Source organism: Dermacentor variabilis, chromosome 11 (genome assembly GCF_050947875.1).
Source record: "Dermacentor variabilis isolate Ectoservices chromosome 11, ASM5094787v1, whole genome shotgun sequence".
Classification (NCBI taxonomy): Eukaryota; Metazoa; Arthropoda; class Arachnida; order Ixodida; family Ixodidae; genus Dermacentor; species Dermacentor variabilis.
In genome coordinates this window covers 85,715,269-85,726,052 of record NC_134578.1, presented here as the reverse complement: position 1 = coordinate 85,726,052, position 10,784 = coordinate 85,715,269, and positions in this window count along the sequence as shown.

Here is a 10,784-nt window from a genome sequence, read left to right as displayed (position 1 = left end):
ATAGGCACCTTGCCACCACAAGTGCACCTGACCCTGTGAACAGCAGATTTGAGTTTTTGACTGGTCGCACAGTAAGGTGGGAACTTTTTCTAGTTGAACCACAACATTGACACCGGGAATAGGAAAACGAGACGTAGACAAGGGCTAACTTTTACCTATTTTGTTAAGAGAATAGACATACTGGGGGTTCCATGAAGAAACTAAAAACGTGAAAATTAAGAAGAAACAAGAATTGTGCAGAACTTGGCACTGATGCACATCATATATACTTGGGAACGTAATTTAGTTTGGCAAAAGATGCACCGACACAACAATTGCACATGAACTCTGTGTACTTTGATTTTTTTTGGGGGTCAACGATTTCTTGTGTGCATTGGCTTGGGGTCCTGTACATTACCAAGCTTTAATGAAAGTCGAGTGCACTCACATGGGATGGTAGTTCTGATCTGTGTGATGCCAGCATTGTTCTTTTTTAATAATTTACACATGTTTGCACAAGCGCTCATCTAGACATTGCTCTGTCTGGCCTATACGTATATGACTTGCCGCATGAGAACAATACAGTAAACAACACCGGTCGCACGTGGTACATACTGCTGTCGATTGTTGAAAACCAGACTCAGAAAAGCTTGGTAATGTACAGGCTTCGAAGCCCGACACGAGAGATCCTTAAAGCAGGAAAAAATTCAAAGTGTGTAGGGTTCATATGTAAGTGCCGTGTCAGTGCACCTTGTGCCAAAAGAATTGACTTTCCTCAGTACACGTGTTTTGCAGCGACGCTGACTTGTGCACACTTCTCATTGTTCCTTCTTGCTTTTCATGTTTTCCTTAGTTTTTTTCATGGAAGCTCGGCATATATGTGTGCAGGAATCATTAAAAGTCTTTTCACTTTTCATTATTATGATGCTTAAGCTATTTATTGTCTTGCATGCAAGCACTTGTTTGCTGCATTGAAGCATTTAACTGCTCATTACTAAATTAGTTTTGTAAGTTCTTCTCAGTGCGCTGAGTAAAATAGATTGGATTTTGCTAATTACTGAAATTTCCATACTTGCACTAATAGCTTGTAATGTTAGAATTCCTTTGCATTTGTTATGTTGAACACTTCAGGAGAACTTGAGTGGCTATTTACTATTGCTATGTAATGCAGTTAAAATAACCTTTTCTCAGGAATGGAAATTATGCAAATATCTGCTTTTTTTATTCCTACTATGTTTCCACTGGTTTCAGTGATACCAAATGCACTGGAAATTCTTTGCTGGCAAGGATCTATGCAGACCTTTGAGAACCTTGAAAATTGCTTCTTAATAAAACATTGTTCTCATGTATTGAAGGCCCTTTAATTTCTATGCATCCTTAACCTGTTCACTGTCGTTTTCAGTGTCGGGTAATATAAAACAATTATTTATTTTCAGTTATTTGGAAGAAGAAATTGGAAGAAAAGAAATGGCATGTATAATGGCACATGCACTCTTTAGCATCATCCTCACACTACTGTTTTCATTTTCTATATCCCATCTTTGGCTCATTCTGATGCCCACGCTTCTTCAGTAGGCTCACTGTGTCAGAGTAAAAAAAAAGAGGCCCTTCTATACATACACAAGATGTGGCAAAAACACACAAGAGTGGTGGTTGTGCGCTGTAGCATATTTAATGTGCAGTCGCCACAGTTCGGGTGCCACCCCTTGCATTTCAGACGCATGCTTCGCGCAGTGTAACCACGCCCATCAAGGAGCATGTCCTGCAGCTTGCTAGCAAGAATCCAGACTCAGAAAAGCCAGGGAGATGAGAAATATGCTTCTAGAGGCACACAACAAATGGCACAATTCAGATCTTGCCAGCTTCGTGTTACTGCGCACATTTGATTGGAGAGTGGAGATCATATGGGTATGTCAGAGTGGCATGGTGGGACAGAAACATGGAAACGTACCTGTACGTCAATGACAGTGAAAGGATTAAAAATACTTAAAATGTCACGTGATTTACTATAGCTTCCTAGGGACACCTTGAGTAATCAAGGTGTGTAAATGTTCGGCCCAATCACTGAGCCATAGCTCCCACTCCAAAAGCATAATCTGTACCGGGATGATAGATTGGGATGTTGAGGGTTAGAAACTGCAAAGGCTGCAGTAGACCATTTGTCGATTCTGGCTGACTGGTTTTCTGCCTCCCAGCCAGGAAGAGAGTACCTTGCTGAGGCTATGGTATGTACGGGTGAACCTTGGCTGACTTTTTTGCAGAACCTGTATATGTATATGCAGAACATGTATATAGCATGAATAAGTCTCTCAACTTCACAAAGTATTGTGGGCCCTTGAAGAGGGGTTGTGCCAAAGAGCTTCAAACATAAAAGAACCTTCAGTACTTCACACCACGAAATCTGCCTTTGCCATAGCAAGACGCGTTAAGAGTGCCATTGATCCCAACTACAAAGCAAAAAAACTGGCGTCGAGGGCATGCTGGTTGAAATACAGTGAACGTAAGAACAAGAAACTCCAGAAAAAAGAAAATTTACAGTATTTGCGGTGTCAAGTTAGAAAGAGATTTGTTAAATGAAGAAGACAGTCATTTTAGATGCACTGCTTGACCAAGTGGTCACTGCAGTTAGGTGCATAACATTAAAAAAAGTAAGCAACGAAGATAAACACAACCACCTAGTTGTCACCTCAACCGAATGTGTTTGCATGAGAGTCCCGTTAGCTTTACTCAGCTGTCCAGGCAGGCCATTTGTTCTGAACTCAATTGCTTCAAAAGCCAGCGACATGGACATAGCTCACGTAGCTGCCGTGGTAAACTAAATGTGCGGAGTGCTGATAACATCAATATAAATTGGACAACTGTGCAAATGCGTTCACAAAGTGTCATGCCTGCAGCAGTCTGCATGCATCCTATTCTGGATCATGTGTAATGTTAAAAAAGACAAGGTAATCTAGGCAGAACTTAAAAAAAAATATTGCCTCACAGTATATAGAACTCGTGCATAGTTTTCAGGTGTAGACTATGGCAAAGCAATTCACTATTGCATGTGTGCGCTATCGAGATGATGGGAGATGTCAGTATGGCCTTGCTGATCAAGCCCTGCCCTCCACCTTGCCTTGCTGCAAATGTTTGGCTTGGAACAAGGAATATTTCGCAAAAAACCGTGCTGCATAGACAGCCACATTCTCCTGGGGCTCCTGACTCTTCCAGTGCTACACCTGAGTCAATTGAGGTAGGCTTTCTTGACTCTGGGGAGGACTGCCCGCTGAATCCCACAGGCTTTCTTATAGAAGTGAAGTCAAGATCAGCTAGCACTGTCCATTTTGCACTCCTTACTCTCTTTCCCAACTACTCATCCCATTTTGAAAATGATGCGTTTATGGTCACTCCCTATGCTGGTATATCCTTCCTTGTCAACGACCATTTCTTTCAACTTATCATGAATTCCTTCCGTCATTAGACGGAAGGAATCGAATGGTCAATGGCCGGTTTCCCACTTCCCACGTGATCTGCCCTTCACACTTAGGCCCTGTATTCACGACAAGGTTATGATGCTCACTAATGTCTAGCACTGACTTCCCGTTGTCGGTATAGCCATTTAAATCCTGTATGTGGGTATTCATGCCACCTAATAGGATAATTTCGGCATCATTCCTGAAATCCATAAAGGTGTACTGACACAAAATTTCGAAGTCGACGTAAAGTGCGAGGTCGATTTAGGCGGACATACATCGTCTGCAAAATATGAACGGCGAATACTGCTCAGAACATATTGAAAATCAATTTTAAAGTACGTGCGCGCAGCCAACTGCAAAATGCAGCACCTCGCGACATCGACGTCTAGGAAGGAATGTAAACAACTGAGAAAACGCTACGTCATGAGTTTGCGCTACCGTCGGGGCGGGTCCTGCGAGCAAGTTTATCACCGCTCCGACCGTCCCGGTGTCTTTATTTTTCTTCCTGGTCGTGACGCTGACCTCTTTCATCGCTGATGGTGGTACAAAAATCGGTTAAAATTTGTTTCTCACACGAAATAACTCATAAAGTGGCCTCGAAAGTGTGCATGTTATAAAACGTTGCGCAATATAGCAATTTGTCGGCGTCATTTCGACTCTAAGCGGTCAGCGCAGCCACCGCTGCAATCGGCTGTGCGAAGCGGCTCACCTGGCTAACGTGTTTTCTCATCGCTACCAACGGCGACAGGAAAGCTATTTGTATTGTCACTGATGAGTGACATAAATATGCATACGTTGATTGTGTTGACGAATGCAGATGCTTTGTTACCAGCTGCAGCGGTGACTGCAGCCGTGGTGTAGAGGTAGAGCATCCGCCTCGCGTGCAGGAGGACCGTGGTTCGAATCCTGGTGCCGCGCAATTTTGCACACAAACAAAAAAATGAAAAGCCGCGTGTTGATAAAATTGCATAAACAGGCCTGGAGTGTGGCCTGATCCTGGGCACCAGAACCGGTAACGCACTCCCTCACCAGAGCAGGATTGGCCACCCTGGTGCAGTAGTTGCCCACAACCTACTATATGAAAACAACAATCAAATCCCGGCCCTCAGTCCCCAGCAGCTGCGAAACAACTGACCACGGCGGCAGTCTTTAAGGCGACGCAGCAGAGGGTGCTAAGAAACCGGGTCTGGACAGGCCGCCATTCGAATCTGAACCTGGCAACGTTTAACGCTAAAACGTTATCTAATGAGGCGAGTCTAGCAGTGCTATTGCAGGAATTTGTGGGCAGTTAATTGGATACAATAGGGCTCAGTGAGGTTAGGAGGACAAAAGAAGCATATACAGTGCTAAATAGCTGGGACGTTCGGTGCTACTGGGGCTTAGCGGAGAGACAAGAACTAGGAGTCGCATTTCTGATTAATAAGGATATAGCTGGTAACATACAGGAACTTTATAGCATTAACGAGATAGTGGCAACTCATGTGAAATTTAATACGAGGTACAAATTGAAGGTCGTACAGGTCTACGCCCCTACATCCAGTCATGACCAGGAAGTCGAAAGCTTCTATGAAGACGTGGAATCGGCGATGGGTAGTCAAAACAAAATACACTATACTGATGGACGACTTAAATGCCAGGGTAGGCAAGAAGCAGGCTGGAGGCAAGTCAGTGGGAGAATATGACATAGGCTCTACGAATAGCAAGGGAGAGTTATTAGTAGAGTTTGCAAAACAGAACATATGCGGATAACGAATACCTTCTTCCGCAAGCGGGATAGCCGAAAGAGGACGTGGAGGAGCCCGAATGGCGAAACTAGAAATGAAATAGACCTTATACTCTGCGCTAGCCCTGGCATCGTACAAGATGTGCACGTGCTCGGCAAGGTGTGTTGCAGTGGCCATAGGATGGTAAGAACTCGAATTAGCCTAGACTTGAGGAGGGAACAGAAGAAACTGGTACATAAGAAGCCGATCATTGAGTTAGCGGTAAGATGGAAAATAGAGGAGTTCCAGATCAAGCTACAGAACAGGTATTGGGCTTTAACTCAGGAAGAGGACCTTAGTGTTGAAGCAATGAACGACAACCTTATGGGCATCATTAAGGAGTGTGCAATAGAAGTTGGTGGTAACTCCGTTAGACAGGATAACAGTAAGCTATCGCAGGAGACGAAAGATCTGATGAAGAAACGCCAATGTATGAAAGCCTCTAACCCTACAGCTAGAATAGAACTGGCAGAACTTTCGAAGTTAATGAACAAGCGTAAGACAGCTGACATAAGGAACTATAATATGGATAGAATTGAACATGCTCTCAGGAACGGGGGTAGCCTAAAAGCAGAGAAGAAACTAGGATTAGGCAAGAATCAGATGTATGCTTTAAGAGAGAAAGCCGGCAATATCGTTACTAATATGGATGAGATAGTTCATGTGGCTGAGGAGTTCTATAGAGATTTATACAGTACCAGTGGCACCCACGACGATAATGTGAGAGAGAATAGCCTAGAGGAATTTGAAATCCCAGAAGTAACGCCGGAAGAAGTAAAGAACGCCTTGGGAGCTATGCAAAGGGGGAAGGCAGCTAGGGAGGATCAGGTAACCACAGATTTGTTGAAGGATGGTGGGAACATTGTTCTAGAAAGGCTGACCACCCTATATAGACTATGCTTCAGAACCTCGAGCGTGCCGGAATCTTGGAAGAACGCTAACATAATCCTAATCCATAAGAAAGTGGACACCAAAGACTTGAAAAATTATAGATCGGTCAGCTTACTGTCGGTTGCCTACAAACTATCTACTAAGGTAATCGCAAATAGAATCAGGAACACCTTAGACTTCTGTCACCAAAGGACCAGGCAGGATTCCGTAAAGGCTGCTCAACAATAGACCATATTCACACTATCAATCAGGTGATAGAGAAATGTGCGGAATATAACCAACCCTTATATATAGCTTTCATTGATTACGAAAAAGCGTTTGATTCAGTCGAAACCTCAGCAGTCATGGATGCATTACGGAATCGGGGTGTAGATGAGCCACATGTAAAAATACTGAAAGCAATCTATAGCGGCTCCACAGCCACCGTAGCCCTCCATAAAGAAAGCAACAAAATCCCAATAAAGAAAGGTGTCAGGCATGGAGATACGATCTCTCCGATGCTATTCACAGCGTGTTTACAGCAGGTATTCGGAGACTTGGAGTGGGAAGAATTGGGGGTAAAAGTTGGTGGAGAATACCTTAGCAACTTGAAATTCGCTGATGATATTTTTTTAACAACAGTAATTTTATTCAGATAATCAAAAATGGTATGCGAAAACGTCTGGATCCTTAGCCATAGGCTAGTTATGGATCCATGCAGTTATACAAAGAAAAAAAGTAAACGATTCAGACACGAGCACAATCATTTGTTTTGGATAAAACAAAACAAAAACAGAAAAAAAGAAAGAAGGAAATGCAGCCAAACAAAAAACCAATAATGCAAGGCGCAGACCACCGCAGGAGGGACAAAGCCACGGCTCCTGCCGGCTCGGGCGCGCGCCCTTCCCCGCATGCCGAGGACACAGCCATCGGCGGCACCCAGAAGCGAAAAGGCCCAGTTTCTGTCCAAACTGCTGTCACCCACCACAGGAAACCCACACCACCAGTGAGGTAGCACGCATCGGAGACAATACCCATGGCCTCCCCCCCCCCCCCCCCCCCCACGGCAGCCCGCACACATACGTGCCCGCGACAAGAACACATGAAACGGCCATACAAAAAGAACCGGCCGAACACCCGCGACTCCAGCCGTCAGCAGAGCGGCCACATCCAACTGTCATCCACTTAACGCAGCAAGAATTCTCACCGATATGCCATATATACATTTGATGCACGGTGTGTCGAGTAAAAACAAGGGTACATCGGCATTTGCACTTACGTTACTATACATCCATAAACACATACGTGCGTAGAAACAACAAAAAAGCGTAACAGGAACGCTGTATCCAGTTGTTGACATCATTATACATTTAGTTAAAGACTAATCAGTTTAGAGAGGAAATAAAGAATTCTTTTACAGTAGTATTAAAATTTATTGACTGCTTAATGTTTGCAGGAAGCGAGTTCCATATTTTGACACCTATATAACGTACGCGTCGCTGGCCGTACTGGTTGTGACATATCGGCACGAGGAATTTCTCTAGGGAGGCTGAGCGACTGTTAAATGTCGATTCATTGAAGATAGTGGCAGGAAATGGCGTGTTGCATCTCGTTATCGCGCACACTAATAAGGCAACGCGGTAATCTCGCAGGTGCGATAATGACATGACATTGTTCGCAAGAAAAAGATTTCTTGACGGTGTAGTAAAACTTGCGTAGTTGATTATCCGCAAAGCCCTCTTCTGAAGCCGTACTACAGGCTCCAAGTATGTTTTGTATGTAAATCCCCAGGCTTCAATACAGTAGGCTAAGTGAGAATGAACGATCGAGACAGAAATACAAGGTTCTCAACGTTTCGAAACTAAAATTACGCCGCGCTTTTGTGAGTACGAAGCATGCGGAAGAGACCTTACCACACAGTCTATCGATATGAGGCTTCCAGTTCAGAGCGGAATCAAGGGTTATCCCTAAGTAGAGCAATGAGTTGACCTCTTCAATTTCATCACGGCCAATCGTAATGCGGCATGGCTCCTTCTCATTGCTTTTCTCAGTAACTCAGGAGACCAATTGCAATGCATGCTCACTGACCTGGAGAGGCAAAGCAGAAGGGTGGGTCTGAAAATTAATCTGCAGAAAACTACAGCAATGTTTAACAGTCTCTGAAGAGAACAGCAGTTTACGATAGGTAGCGAGGCACTGGAAGTGGTAAGGGAATACATCTACTTAGGGCAGGTAGTGAGCACGGATCCGGATCATGAGCCTGAAATAACCAGAGGAATAAGAATGGGCTGTGGTGCGTTTGGCAGGCATTCTGAAATCATGAACAGCAGGTTGCCACTATCTCTCAAGAGAAAAGTATATAAAAGCTGTGTCTTACCAGTACTCACGTATGGGGCAGAAACCCGGAGGCTGACGAAAAGAGTTCTGCTTAAATTGAGGACGACGCAACCAGCTATGGAAAGAAGAATGATGGGTGTAACGTTAAGGGATAAGAAAAGAGCAGATTGGGTGAGGGAACAAACGCGAGTTAATGACACCTTAGTTGAAATCAAGAAAAAAAAATGGGGGGGGGAGGCATGGGCAGGACATGTAGTGAGAAGGGAAGATAACCGATAGTCATTAAGAGTTACGGAATGGATCCCAAGGGAAGGGAAGCGTAGCAGAGGGCGGCAGAAAGTTAGGTGGGCGGATGACATTAAGAAGTTTGCAGGGACAACATGGCCACAATTAGTATATGACCGGGGTAGTTGGAGAAGTATGGTACAGGCCTTTGCCCTGCAGTGGGCGTAACCAGGCTGATGATGATGATGATGATGAAGGTCAACTCCAGGTTGACGCGGGCCCCTCCCACGTTGGGACTGTCAGGCCGAGCCCTTCAGCCACATCGCGGGCCTTCTGGACTGCCCGTAATTGGTCTGAGAGTGATTCACTGTGTAGCATTTGCCGCCACCATTGTTCCTTGTCACAGTCTGTGAAGACCGCAGAGCACTGCCAAAGCATGTGGTCAAGAGTAGTGATGCCATTGCACTTATTACAATTGGTTTGAGTTTCCCTCTCCGGATATATCTCGTTAATAAAATCTGGGCTTGGGTTTGTCCTTGTCTGTAGCAAACGTAATGTGACCGCTTGGGCTCTGCAAAGCTTACCGTGTGGCATTGGGTATTCCCTTCTACTTAAATAATAGCGCGTCGTCATTTCGTGATATGTTAATAATCGATCCCTGTGTTCCCCGGGTGAAGTGCAAATTGCTCGGTCTTGAAGAGCACGGCTAGAAAGCGCTCGTGCAGCTTCATTTGCCACCTCATTGAGGTTTCTCCGAGTTCCGTCCACCACCCCCAGATGTGCAGGAAACCAGCGGATTTCGATCCTCTCACTGTTGACCTTTTCTAGTAACCTTGTTGCTATCCGTGTCACATATCCGTTAGTAAAGTTGGGTATGGCTGTTCCAGAGTCGCTGTAAATATTTGTCCACCGATTAGCCCGGATGGCTAAGGCGATTGCTACTTGTTCTGCTACTGTTGGGTCCTTGGTATAGACGGTGATGGCATCCCTTATGTTACCCTGAGTGTCTATGACAACGGAGGTATAAGCATCCTTATTTTTAACCCCTGGCAGCGTCAACGAACACCGCCTGCTGCTTATGTTGATCTATGTCTTGAAGGAGTGCCTTGGCCCTTGCCTTCCTTCTCTCGAGGTTATGTGTCAGGTGCATGTTGCTAGTGAACGGGGTCGTCTTAATTGTTTCTCGTAGTCCCGCTTTCAATTCTGTTAATAATTCTTATTTGTTGGTGTGGTTGTTAATTTCTACGCCTATTTCTTCAAGTAGCTCTCTCCCAGGTCGTGTCTCCGTTAGTCTCTCCTGGTGGGCCATCTGTTGAGCCTCAGCTATCTCTTCTATAGTGTGTCATGCAGCCCTAGGCGCAATCAGCTATCATTGGCCGTGCTGATGGGAAGTCCTAGTGCAGTCTTTATAAGTCGTCTGATTAAAGTGTTTAGCTTGTTCTTATCAGCCTGTGCCCACGGTAGCATGCCTGCCACGTACTAGAAGAGGCAAAAGGCGAATGCATGTACCAATCTTATGGCACTGTCTTCTAGCCCCTTATGCTTGTTTGTAATTCTACGCAGAAGCCTAATGACTTCTTCTGACTTGTTAGGTATATGTTGTATCATCCTGAAATTAGATCCATTCGCTTGCAGGAGAAGTCCTAGCACTCTAATAGTTTCCACCTGCCTGATTGGTTCTCCATTCCTGGCGTATATGTCAATGCGGGGTTCTTCCTTTAGGATATATCGGTTCGGCTTGCGCCCACGCTTACTGCTCCGTAGTACCAATAGTTCTGATTTTTTAGCAGAGCAGTTCAGTTCCATACCCTCACGTATTGTTTCCACCGCATAAATGCTTTCCTTTAGTTTGGTCTCTGTTTGTCCCATATTACCTTCGGCACTCCAGATTGTTACATCATCTGCATATAGCGCAAAGTGGATGCCCTCAATCTGCGCGATACCTCGAGCCACTTTTGACATTGCCAAATTAAATAACATGGGAGATAGGACAGACCCTTGTGGTGTCCCACGATTCCCAAGTTCCAGGGTTGTCGATCAGAGTTCGCCTAACCTGAGACAAGCAGAACGGCAACCGAGAAAGACTGGCTATATTGTGCAATCGCTTACCCAATGCCATCTCCGAGAGGATATCCAATATGGCCCTGTGTTTGAT